This window comes from Epinephelus fuscoguttatus, linkage group LG1 (genome assembly GCF_011397635.1).
Source record: "Epinephelus fuscoguttatus linkage group LG1, E.fuscoguttatus.final_Chr_v1".
Taxonomy (NCBI): domain Eukaryota; kingdom Metazoa; phylum Chordata; class Actinopteri; order Perciformes; family Serranidae; genus Epinephelus; species Epinephelus fuscoguttatus.
In genome coordinates this window covers 43955726-43974072 of record NC_064752.1, presented here as the reverse complement: position 1 = coordinate 43974072, position 18347 = coordinate 43955726, and the positions used below count along the sequence as shown (strand labels likewise).

At 41.0% G+C, this 18347-nt stretch overlaps 1 long non-coding RNA gene across 1 annotated transcript; it reads left to right on the top strand.

The window, feature by feature from the left end:
- The first annotated feature begins 7456 nt into the window (after positions 1-7456).
- On the top strand, positions 7457-9961 carry LOC125892065 (uncharacterized). Its single transcript, XR_007449684.1, has 3 exons — positions 7457-7703; positions 8199-8307; positions 9082-9961. It is a non-coding gene; the product is annotated as an uncharacterized LOC125892065 (long non-coding RNA).
- The last annotated feature ends 8386 nt before the right edge of the window (positions 9962-18347 follow it).

The window sequence follows — 18347 nt, the reverse complement described above, 5'->3', positions numbered from 1 at the left end:
CTATGAGGAAATGTTGCTCATTTATGAGTCAACTGTCAACATATATATATATATATATATATATATATATATATATATATACATATATATATGATATATATATGTATATATATATATATATATATATATACATACATACATATATGTAATGTCCCAAATACATTTGTAAATCCTCTTTTGTGCATTTATTAATTTCGGTGTGCATTTATTTATTCATTTTGAGACTGTTCTAGCTCCATATAAAAGCTCCACCCCCACCACCATACCTGGCTTGAATTAAAAATGCTATGGCTGGATAAGCGCCACTTCACAAATGAAAGTGCTTACTGTTCTGTGAGATTTTACTTTTGACAAATTATTTTCTAAGGGTATACTAATGCAGACAAAGGCTATCCGTATTGACAGTGTTCCAGGGCTTTACATTCCACCACCATAATGCAATGCAATTGATAGGGACGGAAGATAAGTTGATCCTTTTTAATTCAGCTGCAAATGATGATCTATTTACAGGCAGGAGGAACAGCACCAAAAAAAAAAGCCTGGGAGTAAGATCTGTAATGTTTCGCTCCGTGCATTTCATCTGTAACTGTTTTCACATAATTCCTCTTTGCAACCTTTTTCTCTGAAATGTATCTATTGTTGTTTGAATCAGTGATCCATGATTAAATATGAGGGCCTGTCCCTTTGGGTATTTAGGGTAATCATTTATCCAAATGATATATTCTGAGCTCCCTACTGTATAACAATTCACATCTAAATGGCTACCATAAACATGTCATTGCAGTAATTATTTGATGGATGTGGACAGGAAAATATTTGTCTTGCTTAGGGAAATACATAAAAGGATGGGCTTGCAGGGTCTGGTCAGCCCTATGCAAGTCACAGAGAAATGGAACAACTTGAAAAGAAATGTAAAGTGCAGGTAGAGTGCTCAACACTATGTGACATTTAAAAAAAAAAAAGTGTAATGTATGCTTAATCAGTGAGCCCTCACTCACAGAAATGAATCATGGTAGAGTTTAATTTTAAGCATATAAATCTATTTAATTTTATTTAAATACTCATATTTTTTAAATTTATGTATTGAAATTAATTATAATCTGTATAATTATTTCAATTCTGAAATATATTAAATGTAATTACTTAATACATATTAACATGGTTTAAATAATCAAAGCTAAGAAACAAACAAGATTCTTTTATTTAAAATGTACGTGATTGGTTTACATCAGGTTTACATACAACTTAGGGGAAGTAAAATCGGGAAATGACATCCTTATTTTCCACTGGACGCCATCTTGCTGATCATTCTACGGCCCGTGGTGACTCAGGTTTAACTCAGTGTAAGGTGAGTACCATATTTTCCGCACTATAAGGCGCACCTAAAAGCCTTTAATTTTCTCAAAAACCGACAGTGCGCCTTATAATCCGATGCGCCTTATATATGGATCAATATTGGTTAATTATGGCTACCGTAGTCAGGGGGCGTCGCCGAAGTAACAGTGGTAAAAACGGTAAAGGGGAATTCCAGTCCCACACCACTTGTGTGTGTATAAAGACCCCAAAATGGCACCTTTCAAGAGACACGCTTACGACGGAGTTGTCAGAACGTTGATTTGTATTCTATTAATAAAGTTTGACTGACTGACTTATCTGACTGTTTTGTTGACATTCCCTTTAGCGCAGCTCCATCCAGTGGATGCATAACGCAACCCCAGCCACTACAGTAGTTTCTATTCTATGCGCCTTATAATGCGGTGCGCCCTATATATGAAAACAGTTTTAAAATAGGCCATTCATTGAAGGTGCGCCTTATAATCCGATGCGCCTTATAGTGCGGAAAATAAGGTAATTCGAGTCATCCTTTGTCTATTTACATCCACCTGTTGTAAATAGTTTGTGATGATTTGTGATGATTGTAAGCAGTTTTATCTTTACTACGTCGTGTGTACTGGTGCTCGCAAGCTAACGTTAGCTAGCAATTCGCTGAACCGTTAGCGCCTTTAGCACTTCTGGTTCCCTCGTCTAAAAGTCAATACGTTTTTTGAATGGGATTTTGGTAAAATACCTCAAATAAGGTCTGTGGTTAACAAAAGCTTAAGGTCCATTCTCACTGAGGGCGAATATCCGTGTGGATTGTTCTCGCGGGGTCTTACGGAAGTTTGCACTCTGGGGCGGAACTTTCGTGCGGTGAAAAAAGTTTCCGCCCAGACTTTGACCCCCCCGCGGAATTCACCGGCGGAACTACACAGCTGGGCCAATGAAATTGTTTGTTTATAGTCACGCAGACCGGGAGAGTCCAAAATCCAGTCAGGCAGGACAGTATGGGAGAAAGGTTGATAATTTCACAGCACCCCGTCCTTTTTGATAAAAGACGGGATGATTTTATGAACAGTGAATTAAAGGACAACGTCTGGCAGTCCATTGTCGAGCTTGGTGGCTGCGGCGAAAGTGGTAAGTGCTAAAGAAAGTTGATGTTGACGCTTGTTAAACGTTAGCTTGCTAGCTCGCTGCCGCTGCTGCTGCTGCTACTCTCGTCCATGTTCATCCACACCCATTCACGCAGCGCGGACTTGGAACACAACAACGCGAAATTTCGCACCGCATCCGTACCGCGGCTGTGTGTATGGTTTAAACGCGGAAAGGCGCTGCGCGAATATTCCGCAAATCTGTCCCGCATTTCTGTATCGCAGCAGTGAGAATAAACCTTGCGGGTTTCAGGTTTTGTTCTATGACATAAAATACGTCAGTAAATACTCTGCTTGTGAATTTGGAAGCTTTTACGTGTCACAAAAAAGGCGGTTGCTAACAAGTTGCTCAATATGACTACAAACCCTGTCGGGGACATTAAACGTCATCACCCCCGAACAGACCAGAGTGGCACCGTCTCAGGCTTCCCGCAGTATTGTCGCGTACAGTGGGGCTTCACCTTAAACATGGTGAAGCAGCTGCCCACGACTCTGTCTGTGTCAGCGAAAAAAAAAAAACTTAAAAACTTGTTTAGTGGTCTTCACAGTCAGAATGTACAAGCTAAATGCAACCAGCTAACTTGCTACCTAGCTGCCTTTCAACACGGACACCAGACAAAGTTCCACACAGTATTGTTTGCCATGCCATAGGCAGTGTAACATTGGCTAGCTGCCTTGTTCATCCTGACGTGTAGTGGTGGGTAGCTTATGTTAAATAGCTGGCTAGCTAGCTAGCTAATGTTAGCTAGATGGCTGCCTTGTCATAAGATGCACACACAAAAATGTAGCACAATTAAAATTTGGTTCATATTGACTGACAGTTCATGTAATTTTAAAATTGCATAAGATATCAAAGCTAAAAATTCAGTAGAATAAATACATTGATAACAGAAAATTCAAATGGCCTAAAATTTCTGATCTTGCAAACGGTTGGATGTGTGGGTTTTTCAGTAGTGTTGTAGATTATACATGCACTTTGAAAACTGATGTTTCTGTAGCCAACAGTGGCTAAAGGGGGAGCTTGTTGTGTGTTAGTAATAACATGACTGATTTATTGTTCTTTGTATTCATTCACAGTTGCTGTGTGAATGTGGCCATGCAAATTGTGTGAAAGTTCACCATCTTCCAGGTATGAGTTGATAAAACATTTTAGGTTGAGACATTTCCACCATGGTCGCACATGCCGATATCCATGTGTATATGTCCTTGTACGTTCAGAACCTGGAAGAACCTTTTGAGTCACATATATCGAACACACAGAAGGCTTGAGGAGCTGACAGATTGCTATCCACTATCCACTGTCGGATCCAGACGTATGGTGACCCTGAAGAGACACATCATCATCAGAGGTTTGATTTTATAAGTGACAGTGCCATGTAAAATTCTTCAGTAATAAACTTATTTTTTGTCTACCACATAACCTTTGTGGGTACCTCTCTGTACTCATGCCCGCTCTCTACTAACCTCTCCTGCCTCCGCTCTTTACTGAACTCCTCACTCTCCTAGTCTCCTCTACCCTCCTCACTACTAACCTCCTCTTTTACCCTCCTCCTTGCTCTCTGAGCTCTTGCTCTACTAACCTCTCTTACCCTCCTCCTCACTGTCCTAGCCTCATCAGATCTAGGCAATGACTGTGTCCTGACCATGTATTCTGCCTGAGTGATTGAGTATTTGAATAACAAGACTAATACCTGTCTACTCTGTGTTTGTGTCTCCACCTTAGATTAGCTAAGCAGGATGGCAGGACGAGTAACCTTCAGAGTCCTCTTTGGAGGTGAAGACGATGCAAGAAAACTCACCATTGAATCCGGAATACCAAGAACTGTGGAGGACTTGGCTCAAGACTTTCTTTCAAGTGACTGAGCAGTTCAGACTTCAGTACAACGACAAAGACATGGATGATCAGTTCATGAATTTCTTGTCAACATCAGAACTTGAAGATAAAGGTACTTTGAAAGTGGTGTACATACTTTGTGAGACAAACAGGTCCACTCCAGTCACAGAAGATACCTGCTCCACAATCCCAGGTACTCCTTCCAATGCCGGCTCTTCATCACAAGAACCAAGTGATTCAGACTCCTACGCCAGCAATGATACCATCATCTTGTCATCGCCAGAGACCCGGTCCTGCTCTTGGCCTAAACCCTTTGTCGTGCCCCGCTTCTCATCCTGTGCCGAGATTATGCTCCACACAGGAAATGTTCAAGTTCAAGGCACACGGAAATTTCCTGTCTCCTACGCCAAAAGTGCGCTCAGATATTCTTGAAGGCCTTGCTGAGGAAATAATAAAGTACACAGCTTACCCGAGGGATGAGCAGTTAGAAGAAGTGGCAAAGGCTCTGACACAGTCACATCCATGTTTACTGGAAAAAGCAACACAAACCGGGTACTGTGGCTGGAAGCATTACCTGAAAATAAAAATGATGAACTTCCGCACCAAGCTGAGGTTTGGGTTTTATTTAATGGGTTCTTTTTTGTTCCTGTCCTAAGCGCAAAGGCTTATGCTTTAACATATATTTGTGCTGGTGCAAGGTGGTGCAAGATATTAAATGCCAGTCCGACAGATTCAAGGACTTGCATTTAAGGTCTTGTACCACTTGCGCCAGCATAAATGTATTGAAGACATGGCGCTTGGGACAAAACCAAAATAGAGCCCATTGTGTTTAAATTGTGAAGCAATTTGTGATCCTGGTCAGTGAAATGTGCTGAAAAAATATAATTCTTCTTCTCCTCAGCCGAGCTGGACACCCCGAGGTTGCCATCAACTCGCTGAAAAACAAGCAAAGAGGCCAGCAGACTCCAGCAGCCAACATCAAGTAGCCCAGGAACGGAGATGTTAATTTCTGTCCAAACATCCCTAGTGATGAAACAAGACACAGTTTGGAGGTGGAAAGGGTCGCTCTACTGACAGAGGTATAATGTGCAATACTTAATTCTGTCTTACCTATCCATGATTGCAGTATGTTCACAGCATGGCCAGTATGTACATGATCACAGCTTTTCACGCGTCATGTTTTTTGCACTATACTTCCTGTCCAGCTCAGCTCAAGCAGCCCAACAGTTCATTTTGGACAACACTGGACACTTTAGCTGTTTTCTGGTTACTTTACACAGTTAATTTTTCTTTATCTATTACACTCAGTTTATATACTTTTTTTTACTTCCTAATCATATTGTCTAGCATCTAGCTTAGTATTTCCCTTTCTTTTATTTGTTTCTCTATTGTATTGTGTACCCTTGCGGAGAGTTTCTTACCGAATTTCATTATAAATGTATTTGTACTGTATAATGACAATGACGTTTCATTCCATTTCAGGTAAAAAAAGAAGAAAAGGGATGAGGCCGTGACCAAGGAGAAGATGCACCGTACCTTCTCGCTTAGGAGACAGGAGATTCTCCAGGAGCCAAATATTCCAGAGTTCCTAAACAAATGGCCACCACTCTTTGACGTCAGTGAGGTAAGTGTGAATCTGAAGTGTAGTAACTCATGTATTCAGTGTCACACATTGTCACATATCTGGTAAATGGTCTGCACTTAAATAGCGCTTTTCTGCACCCAACCCTAAGCGCTTTACAATGGCTTTCTCTCATTCACCCAATTCACACATTCACAGTTCAATGGTGGCAGCCAGCTGCCGTGCAGCGTGCTAGCCTTGCTCAAGGACACTTTGACATGTGGACACTCAGAGCCCGGAATCGAACCACTGACATTCAGTCTATGAATGACCCCTCTACCAACTGAACTACAGCCGCCCTTGTTTAAGTCTGTATCCTGTCTGTGTTGTCTTTTACAGATCAACTTGGAGTTTATGCGGCTGACAACTGTACCTCTGACCTCCAAATTCCTTGGAGAACTGGACCGCCTGACTGACAACCTGATCAGGGTTTTCCATACCAAAGGTGGAGCTGCAGGAAAAAAGATCAGAGACGTGATGGCAGAGATGGATAATGTAAGTATTTTTTGGTCTAACCTAATACACATATGGTTTGTTTGACTCAGCCATATGGGAAAGTTCCTTTGTTAACGGTCTGGAAAAGGATAGCCACTTTCAAAAATACTGTGTAGTGAACGGGCTCAGACCTGTGTGAGCTTTAACTGAGTGGGGTGAAACCAGGTGAGTTCAGGATGGTCAAGGAGGGAAATGGCAGTGGCTTGGCTGGCCTCAGCACATGCGTGTTAGTGTGCTTCTGACACTGACCAGCATGGAATCATGTAATGTTTGTTTCAGAATGAAGACATCAACGTGAGGTGTGATTGTGTGCTGAGCTGTCTGAGCATCTACCTCAATGAAGACCTGGACACACTGGTTAAAAAATACGTGGTAAGTATGTCATCCTTCTGTCCTTTGTGCCAGATGTTATTAGTTTTCAAAAGGTATGCCTGATAACATGTGGCGTTCATGAGAATGGGATGGACATGAGGTCACATTGACCTTGAACTTTGACCACCAATAGTTTGTCATTGAGTCCAATGGGTTGTTTGTTTTGAGTAAGAAATTCCTTCAAGGCAATGGTGGTAGTGCTGTCACTTGTAGGAAGTAAATCCACATGGTCCGGAGGAGCCTGAGGTTAAGGGTCGGGTCCTGGCACCTAAGCGCCTCCAATATGACAACAATTCTGCCCCAAACAAGAACACAGACACTTGATAGTTCTCATAAAGCAGCAGTTATCATAAAATTGACACCTGTTTTAGACATGTTATTTAGTAAGAAAGGCTTTTCATATTATGTCAGGTCGGTTTTGATTCTTGGTTATGATCAGCTTGATTCTCCTGTGTGTGTGTGTGTGTGTGTGTGTGTGTGTGTGTGTGGTTTGGGGGGGGGGGGGGGGTTCACTAGGATGCATGTTGTGGACTGTCTGCTTTTGAACTCCAACACATTGAGAACATCAGACAGAAGGAAGCTTTCTTCTCTTCCTTGAAGTTATTGGAAGTGAGTGGACATGTTGACTGGATATCTAACCAACACAAGACTGATCAACTGCTCTCTCTCTCTCTCTCTCTCTCCTCACCTTTTAAAAAGGTGTAAAAGTTGGGCTAAATGTGTTAATTCTCAATTTTTTCTACAATGTAGTTTACAAAGATAATGCCATTCCTGTCTTCCTCCTTTACCATACCTTGTAGCGTATTTAGGGCTGATATCCATGGAGAGAAATAATGGTATAATTATTGTTTTTCTGTCAAAAGGCAGCTGAGGATCTGAGGCAGTCAGTAAAGCCAAAGCCGGATGTCAAGAGGTAAGTCATAAAACAGTGTCGTTGTAAGCATACTTTGTTTTGGCTGTTGGGACTGATTCTGTTTAGTAGAAGGGGACATTTCCAAGGGTTGAGGGGTTAGGGGACAGAAGGTCAGGATAGGGAAAGGTTAGTTCCTTCTATTTCCTAACAGGAAACAGAAGGCGGTAAGGAGAGAGGGAGAACAGCACGAGAGAGGTTTGGAGAGGGTTGGATAGGAGGGAGGAGTAAACCTTACACTATGTGAGGAGATTAGGAGAGAGGAGGTGAGGAGAGATGGTGGAGGGTAGGAGTAAGGGAGCGGGGGGTGGACAGAAGAGGTTTGCCTCTTTCCTACTGCCCTTTTTCCCCTACCTTGTGTCAACAATATTAGCTACTTCTGAGAAGGTTTTCATTTACTTCACGGATCTCTGAATAAAATGGGTTCCTGGTGTAGTATTTTTTCTTTTTTTACATTTAAGTTGGGATGTTCTGTTGACTCCATTTTAAATGTGGCAGGTCAAAGGCTTCATTGGATAAAGTGCAGTCTCTTCTTTCTCCCCGGACATCCTTGAGTCTTCAAGAAGCACGGAACCTTACCCTCAGAGGAGGACTAACCTATGAACATGTAAGTTACTATCTTATGTTTCATGTGCACCATTAAAAATTCACAAAATTAAAGGATTAAGAGTTTTACTTTTAAGCAATCAGACAGGACATGCCGTTTTTTTACCATGTTTGACAACGTAACGAAATGGCACGGAGTACCCACAAACACGATAAAGAATGGCATCGAGATTCTTTAATGTGACCCTCATTGTGATCAACAACATGATAAAATACTGTCATGATGTGGGCTAATTCGCTCTCACACTTAATGCAATCTGCTTGATTTCAGCTCCCTCAGAAAGTAGTCTGATAACAAATCCAGGGTCTGGCGAGTCACGCTTGCATACTGTGTCAAAATGTGTCTCGCAGGGCTCCGTAAATCCTCCTCGCTCATTTAACAGTTGGTCTGGTTCTACTAACACAGCGGAGCTATAACTGTCAGATCTTTAAAGTGGAATTCACTTCTAGAACAACGTTGTGCTCAAACACTACTTTTTATCATATTTAAATTGTTGATGATTATTGAATGTACTAACTCAATTTATACATAATGTAACTTTTTGACTTTTTGTTTTGGTTTTCAGGCTTTTAGGGGGTCAAAGATCTTGAGGTCATTGTGACCTTGAACTTGTGTCCATTTCACTCTCATGAACACTATGTTTCCAGTGCCTTAAGGAGATTTAGTCAAATTAACATGCACTTGGCCTCAGTGATGAGCTGCTTAGATTTTGGTGGTCAAAGGTCAAGGTTAGGGTGACAAAGCTCATTGTTCTCTGTTCCCTCCATCTTTCAGGACATTGAATGCAGTGAGGCCGAGGCTGACGTCGCAGGGACGACCATGGCAATCTACACTGTTCGAGCTGAAGGTGATGGTCCTGATGGTCCTGGTGGACGCTTTGCAGATGTTGGTGTGGTCCTGGAAGGCGTCCAAGTTCTTCACAACCTCCAGAGTGTCAACCATGCATGCGTGATGATTTATGGGTTGATTTATGCACTTAATCTAAGCTATCCTAAAAGCTTGAAGAATACATTTGAAGCATACCAAAAGATCCTGATGGACCTGGAATCGACCAAACTTTCCACCAAAGTAAGAGCACTGAAACTCAAATTGCTCATTTGACTCTTTTTTTGGGGTGGGGCGGGGATGGAAGGAGGAAGCTGAGGAAGAGACCGGCCATACATGCCGATAACCATAGTGTTCTTGTTCACGACCTGGAAGATTCACACATATCGAACACACAGTTGACTGAGCACCTGCTGTTTCTAGCTTTCTATGTTCTCATGTCAAAAAGAATACTTTAAAAGAGTGTTAAATGTTGTTGAGCCAGTAGAGTTTATTCTTGATAAAAAAAAGAACAGATCCTTTCAATATATCTTATTACTGCGATCGTTGCAGCAGATACTTGTTTCTACTGAATTGTTGAATAGAGTTATTGATAGCCACAGAACACAGGACAGTAACACTGACCAGCTTGAAAACCAGCAGTATCGCTCCATAAGAGATGGTGTATACTTCAAGGAAAACCCTTTCCTGCCAGGTGATGAATTAAAACTTTGTTTAACCTTCCTAACCTGCCTCTGTTCTGTTAAAGTTAGAAAATATTTTCATGTTTTGTCTACAGCAGTAGATGAGGTTTGAAGGGCTACACTACCTGCTGAGTACTGTCTGTGCCGATAACTTGTAGCAGTCTTTCAGATTTTTTCAAAAACAAAAACATTGAGGTTGATTGTGTCATTGTTAATTAATTAAAGTCTAATCCTTTTGTGAATGCACTGGGGGAAGGTGGTGCACTTGCTTCAGCTTATAAGAGAAAAGAATACTTTAAAAAAGTGTTAAATGTTATTGAGCCAGTAGAGTTTGTTCTTGATAAAAAAAAAAAAGAGCAGGTCCTTTCAATATTACCCCATTATTGCGATTGTTGCAGCAGATATTTGATTCCATCTACAGCAGCAGATGAAGAGCTACACTACCTGCTGAGTACTGTCTGTGCCTGTGTCTGGGTGAAGAGAAGAGTTCTATAATGTCAATAAATTTGTTGAATCAACAAGGTTGTCTGATTGTATGCACCATTGAGATGCTGTGTAATGATGGAAAATAGAAAAAACTCATTGAATATTAATCATAAAAATATATACATTTAATCCATTTTGATTTAATTTAAGCTTAATTATTATGTATTTCAAACAAATACACATTAATCATCTTGAATAGGTAACCTAATAGAAAAAATTCATTGGATCTTAATCATAAAAATACATAAATCTAATGAATTTGATTGAATTTAAGCTTAATTATTATGTATTTCAAACAAATACACATTATTCATCTTGAATAGGTAACCTAATTATTATGTAATTCAAACAAATATATTTAATGTATTCTGAATACATAATCTGATTAATATGCATTTAAATTCAATAAATTATATAAATACTGAATACATAAACCTGGTGAATATGCATTTCACATGAATAGGCTTTATTACATTGATGCATATGCATCATGTAAAGTTTATTATGTAGGTTTATGTTCAAAAAATTAAATGGAACTTTGTCATGTAATTATTTTACATAAATCTTAAAAGTCTTCCAGCTCCACTTCACACTTTCTTGTTGGAGCTCAGATCCCCAGCTACTGGTATGGGAACAGACCAGGGAGAGGCCACAGCAGTCACATGGCCTTGGTTTTCTGCCATGGATTTTGCTATCGGGCAACAGTGTAGTGGTAGTTGATGATGTGGGTGTACTACTAGGTAGATGGGTAGGTTATCAAGGAGAAAGTGGGTATACTGTCTCCAGTCCCACCATCAGGGAGGGTGAAACGGTACAGATGACCCCAGCCCAAGGCCATTGGGGCACCCATGAAAAGGTCAGTGGTTGACCCTTAAATGAGCTCGAGTACAGCAGTTTACTCACTGACAATACATGTTACATGATGAATACATGTATTTTTATATTTAAAACAGATTTCAATGTGCCATCTTATACTCCCACCCCGCACGCAGGTATTGTGAAATGGTCCATCTGACATGGGTCAGGTGTGCGATGTGCAAATGCCGCTACTGTTAACAAGTGAGTGCTACTGCAGCCTGACTAGCAAAGTCAGAATGCCTCACTAAAACTCAGGAGCTCCTAAAAGAAAAGTCAGGATACAGAGAACAAGAAAATGACAAGAGAAGAGAAGCAACGCACAAGTGACTGAAAAGAAAATGTGACGAACCAGCATGTATGACAGGCAGAGCTGATGGTGAGAAGTGAGGCAAACTAACTACATTGAAGACACAGGTTGGGACTATGACAGGGAAAGCTGGAGAGCTGGCTGTAATGATGCAGAGAAGGAAGGTGGATATACTGTGTGAGACCAGGTGGAAAGGTAGCAAGGCTAGAAACTTAGGAGCATGGTTCAAGTTCTATCATGGTGGAAGAGATGGGAAGAGAAATGGAGTAGGAGTTATCCTGAAGGAGGAGTTTGTTAGGAATGTTCTAGAGGTGAAAAGGGTGTCAGAAAGGGTGATGAGTCTGAAGCTAGAAATTGAAGGTGTGATGTTCAATGCTGTTATTGTTTATGCCCCACACGTAGAATGTGAGTTAGAAGAGAAGGAGAAATTCTTGAGTGAGTTAGATGAAGTGATGCAGAATATCTCTAGAGGTGAGAGTGGTGATTGGTGCAGACTTCAATTAATATGTCGGGGCAGGGAACAGAGGTGATCAGGAAGTGATGGGCAGGTTTGGTATCCAGGATAGGAACACAGAAGGACAGATGGTGGTAGACTTTGCAAAAAGGATGGAAATGGCTGTAGTGAATACTTTTTTCCAGAAGAGGCAGGAACATAGGGTCACATATAAGAGTGGAGGTAGGAGCACACAGGTGGACTACATCTTCTGTGGACGATGTAATCTGAAGGAGATCAGTGACTGCAAAGTCATGGTAGGTGAGAGTGTAGCCAGACAGCATAGGATGGTGGTGTGAAGGATGACTCTGGTGGTGAGGAAGATTAAGAGGACAAAGATAGGGCAGAGGACGAAGTGGTGGAAGCTGAAAAAGGAAGAGGGCTGTGTGGTTTTCAGGGAGGAGTTGAGACAGGCTCTGGGTGGACAGGAGGTGCTCCCAAATGACTACAGCTAATGTTATCAGAGAGACAGGTAGGAGAGTACTCAGTGTGTCATCTGGAAGGAAAGGAGATAAGGAGACCTGGTGGTGGAATGAGGAAGTGCAAGAGTGTATACAGGGAAAGAGGTTAGCTAAGAAGAAGTGGGACACACAGAGGACTGAAGAGTAGACGGGAGTCCATTGAGATTCAGCGGAAGGTGAAGGTAGAGGTGGCAAAGGCCAAACAAAGGGCGTATGATGACTTGTATGATAGATTGGACAGTAAGGAGGGAGAGACTGATTTATACAGGTTGGCAAGGCAGAGAGACAGAGATGGGAAGGACGAGCAGCAGGTTAGGGTGATTAAGGATAGAGATGGGAATGTATTTACAGGTGCCACAAGTGTGATGGGATGATGGAAAGAGTACTTTGAAGAGTTGATGAATCAGGAAAATGAGAGAGAACAAAGAGTAGAAGAGGTGACCATTGTGGAGCAGGAAGAAGGTAAGATTAGTAAGGATGAAGTGAGGAGGGCACTGAAGACGATTAAGGGTGGAAAGGCAGTTGGTCCTGATGAAATACCTGTGGAGGTATGGAAGTGTCTAGGAGAGGTAGCAGTTTAGTTAGAGTTTTTGACTAGATTTTTCAACAAAGTCTTAGAGAGTGAGAGGATGCCTGAGGAATGGTGTGCCATTGCTGATTTTTTTTTTTTTTTTTAATATTTTGTTTTACCTTTTCACTTATTACACAAACATATAAACACACTTTAACAATAAGAAACCCAAACTATAGCAAACAAACGAACAGACAAACAAGAAGAAAAAACATTACCAACTTGATAGAAGTAAGTTATAACAATAACGAAATCTAAAACATCATTTTAGCCGTATTTATTGGAAACAGGGCACAAAAATAGCAGTTCATCAGTTAAATGCTGAAAGTTCATGTAGGTGGTTGTCTAACAAGCCCGTCCCACACACAAACCAAGAGGAAGAAAAAAAAAGACTGGCTAAGTAAATAATACTTTTTTGCACACTGATCCCAAATTAGAAAAGAGAAGAGAGAAAAATAAATGAAAAGGTTAAAAAAAAAGTAGAGAGATAAGTTAGATTCGACCACAATAATTTTTTTTTAGAGCCCTAATGTGGTGGGAACAATGGGAGATCTGACTTCCATTTTGTTGCAACACATTTATTTGTAATGGCCAACAAAGTTTCAGTAAGTTTGATGGAATGACTGCATTTCAAATTATAGCTTGGATATATTATTATAGCTTCATAAATCCCTAGCCGGAAACGTTGTAGTTTACTACTCTCCCAGGTGGAGTGAAGAAAAGTGCCTTCCACTAAGCCACATCTAAAACAAAGGAGTGAGAATTTAGAATTAAACCCATGTAGCTTAGAGGGGGTAAGATAGGTCTGGTGTTAAAAGTTGGACTGGGTTAACCTATATCTTGAATTTATTGTTTATTTAATACCATTACTACATAGATCCCTTCACAGTTCTGCATCGATTTTCTAAACCTAAGTCTCTTTCCCACCTAAGTCTTGATTTATCTGATTTAGAGGTTGATTGAGAGGATAACAGGGCTTCATAGACTTCATAACTTCAAGAGATGGTTCTAATAATTGGTTGACTGTTACGAAAAAGAACTTCAGTGGACATCTTAGGTAAACTCAAGTGTTCTTTAAGGTTGACCTTTGTGAAATTCCTTAACTGTAAATATTTTTAAAATTCTTTGTCAGATAACTGGAATTGAAATTGGGTGCCGATTTTTAAGAACAAGGGAGATGTGCAGAGTTGTGGCAACTACAGAGGGATAAAGTTGATGAGCCATACAATGAAGCTATGGGAAAGAGTAGTGAAAGCAAGACTGAGAGCAGAAGTGAGCATCTCTAAGCAGCAGTATGGTTTCATGCCAAGAAAAAGTACTACACATGCAATATTTGCAGTATTGTATGAGGAAGTCTGGAGTGGTAGAGAAGTATGTTAGAGTGGTGCAGGACATGTGGAGCTGTAGGAGAGTGGTGAGGTGTGCTGTAGGTGTGACAGGAGTTTTAGGTGGAAGTGGGACTGCATCAAGGATCAGCTCTGAACCTCTTCTTGTTTGCTATAGTGATGGACAGGTTGACAGATGAGGTTAGACAGGAATCTCCATGGACTATGATGTTTGCAGATGACATTGTGATCTGTAGTGAGAGAAGGGAGCAGGTGGAGGAAAATCTACAAAGGTGGAGGTATGCCCTGGAAAGGAGAGGAATGAAGGTTAGTTGTAGCAAGACAGAATACATGTGTGTTAATGAGAAGGACCCAAGTGAAACGGTGTGGTTACAGGGAGTAGAAATAAAGAAGGTGGAGGATCTTAGTACTTAGGTTCAACAGCCCAGAGCAATGGAGAGTGTGGAAAAGAGGTGAAGAAACACCTGCAAGCAGGTTGGAATGGGTGGAGAAAAGTGTCAGGTGTGATGTGTGATAGAAGAGTACTAGCAAAATTAAAAGGAAAGGTGTACAAGATGGTGGTGAGACCAGCAATGTTGTTTGGTTTAGAGACAGTGACACTGAGGAAGAGACAGGAGGCAGAGTTGGAGGTAGCAGAGTTGAAGATGTTGAGGTTCTCTTTGGGAGTGACGAGGATGGATAGGATCAGGAGTGAATACATCAGAGGGACAGCTCATGATAGATGTTTTGGAGATAAATTCAGAAAGGCCAGGCTGAGATGGTTTGGACATGTTCAGAAGGATAGTGAGTTGGTAGAAGGATGCTGGTTTGGAACTGCCAGGCAAGAGGCCTAGAGGAAGACCAAAGAGGAGATTTATGGATGTAGTGAAAAAGGACATGAAGTCAGTTGGTGTTATAGAAGAGGATACAGAGAATAGGGTTGGATGGAGGCAGATGATTCACTGTGGCGACCCCTAAAGGGAACAGCCGAAAGAAGAAGACACAGTTATCATATTAAACTGGAGGATCTAAGGCATCCATTGGTGCCAACCGTGTTATGCTATCATGTCGAAAAGGGGACCAAATAATGCTAAAACGTTATGCTAAATCTTGGCGAGGGAAAATGAACATTGCCATTTTTCATAGTAGTGTATTTAAATAATTCTGCATCCTGGGGTCCCTGATCAGTCTTGGAATTACATAAATTTGGTATGACTGGAATAGCCATTGACAGACATATACTCTTAATACTGTTTCAGTTCTGCACACAATTTGTGCAATATTTGATTAAAGTAGCCCTCAAGATTGAATGAATACAAGAAGAAAAAATGATATGCTCACTCATCATTTTATCTTATGATTAAATACCTTGCAGTAATTTCTTAAATCCATGTTGATTTTACTTTTCTCTAATCATTCACTGGAGGGACATTTTTTCAACGCAGGACACACGTGACTACCTCTGCTTTTCAAAATAAGAAAATAAGGTCTAAAGTACAAAATACGTGGGGAAATATGATTACTTGGATTATATTGCATAAAGTATAAAATTTTGCATTGTGATATGCAAAGTAAGTTGATGGATGTGGATAAGGGGCCCACTTTTGAAAATGCTGTCCCCCAGCCTATATTTCCTTAGCCTGGTGAAACCATCCTGATCTCGCGAGCTCATATTCTATTTCGCGCTGCAGATCAGCCTGGCCATGCAATCATTAAAGCGCATTCTGGAATCAGTTAAAGCTTACCGGGCCAATCAATACCATTTATTACTTTGGGGCAGGTTATTTGAAATCACGTCATCAGAATAGGAGGGACAAGGACCGGAGTGAATGCATTTCGTAAACAACCAACATGGCTACTGATTGTAAAACTGCTATGGTAAATGTGTTGAACGAACTGGAATGTACATTTTCTTTAAGAGCAGAACAAACGGCTGCACTGAAAGCTTTTATTGAAAAAATTGCTGTGTTTGCCGTCCTGCCTACAGGGTTTGGTAAAAGTTTAATTTACCAACTGGCTCCGTTGATCGGGAAAAAGATGGGACTCAGTGAAAACCCAGTGGCTATTGTTGTTTCTCCGCTAGTTGCTCTCATGAAGGAGCAGGTCAGGGAAGCGACCAAGCTGGGAATCACAGCCATGCAACTCTGAGTCCACAGTGAGGAGGAAATCTGCAAAGATGGCAACACTCTTTCCCAGACATCATCACAGCTCATCTCCGCTGCAGCTTGCTGGTCCATTTACAGTGGCGTTGTGCTAGCCTACGTCACACGTTTCGTTTACTCTGATTGGTTTTCCGTCTTTCCAATTGCGTGAAGAGGCACTTTGAGTGACGGCTGTTGATACCGCCCCTCAGGAATAGAGGAAATGTACACTCCGTGTCCAGACCCATTCGCGTTTTGTGAATTGGGTCTGGCAACGGCAGGCTAATATCTCCTAACAGCTGGCCTGACTCTCACAGGTATTCTAATGGCTTTTTGGCTGATAGGTGGGTATACTGTAAACAGCCAGAAAAGGACGGAGATGTACATCGTATACTTGCATATAAATTCTCAATTTCATGATGAAACATATAACTTTAGTCTGTTAGGGTCCACCGTTTAAAGGAATCGGAGAGTATTTTCATAAAAATTAATCCAAGTTGTGAATTTTGTGGTGAAGTCCATTGCTCACTGTATGCAAACTTAGCTCATTAAACTAAGACCACTGTTACACCAACAAAACAACAGTTTCTCTTCTTCATGCACAATGTTGTTGGACAAGCTTGTTTTGGTAAACTTGCTGTCTACAAAGTAGAAATGTCTTGAAGCTTTTCTGTGTATAATGGACACAGGACAGCCACTGGAGTATAGCATGTGTTATGGTAAAAAAAAAAGTCAGTCACTCTCAACTGTAGCTAATGGGATTCCCTTTTGAACGGTGTATTGCATTGGTAGATGCATGGAACCCCATTTAAATCAACGTGTCACAAATTTTAAAGCACCTGCTTGTGGGAAGGACTTTGATCCCCTGTTTAGTATGGTGAAAACTTTTACAGTCATCAAAAGGCTTCAGTGTGTTCCCTAGTATGTTTTCAGTGTAACATAGTGAATACATTCGGGGACACCAGGGACACTCCAAACAAGAAACCACAGCTCCTATAAGGTTAGGACTTAGAAGTCTGAAATTTTTAACAGGTGTGGTTGAGAAGATGTAGAAGGTAGAGAAGGGGGTCTGTATTGTCTGGCATGAAGCATGTCCTAGTAATTGCAATTCAAATATGATTCATAAAAAACCTCTTGAGCCATAATTGAACTGACGTAGTTTAGGTTGTGTTTTAGCCACATGCCAAACAAGCACATTTTCAGAAACTAGAACATGTTATCTCTCAATTGAAGCCTTCTACATGCATTTTGGACTTATAGTTCTACTGCCATAAGTTGTCTTTTGTTGTTAAATCACAAGTATCCACCTCTCCTGTATCATCATGCCACTCCTGACTAGGCCGATCCCCCAAGGCTATATAACTCTGCCCTGCAGGCCTGTGACTCCCCTCTCCCCCCCCCAAACCATTCCTGGCAGAACAAAGACAGGACCAATGTGAGTTTTACACAGGCCTTTCACATGACTGGTGCGACAGAAATGCATTCTTGGTCACAGATACCCCAAAGAATCAGTCAGTATCTGGTTTGACTATCATTTGCCTCATGTGGTGCGACACATCTTCTTCACATAGAGTTGATCAGGTTGTTGGTCATGGCTGGTAGAATGTTGGCCTACTCCTCTTGGATGGGTGACATGCCTGGTGAGTATGCAGGTCATTCAATTCAATTCAATTTTATTTACAAAGCCCAATATCACAAATCACAATTTTCCTCTAACATCAAAACAAGCAAGATACTGTATGGATTGTAAGGTCTCAGTTTACTGAAGAGTGCACCTGTACTATACTGCATCGGTTCCCTTTATGCATTTGAGAAATGCTGACCCTCTGATTGTCATTGCATAATTTACACGCTGGAGTTAATACTTGCAAAAATCCTGATATGCCAACA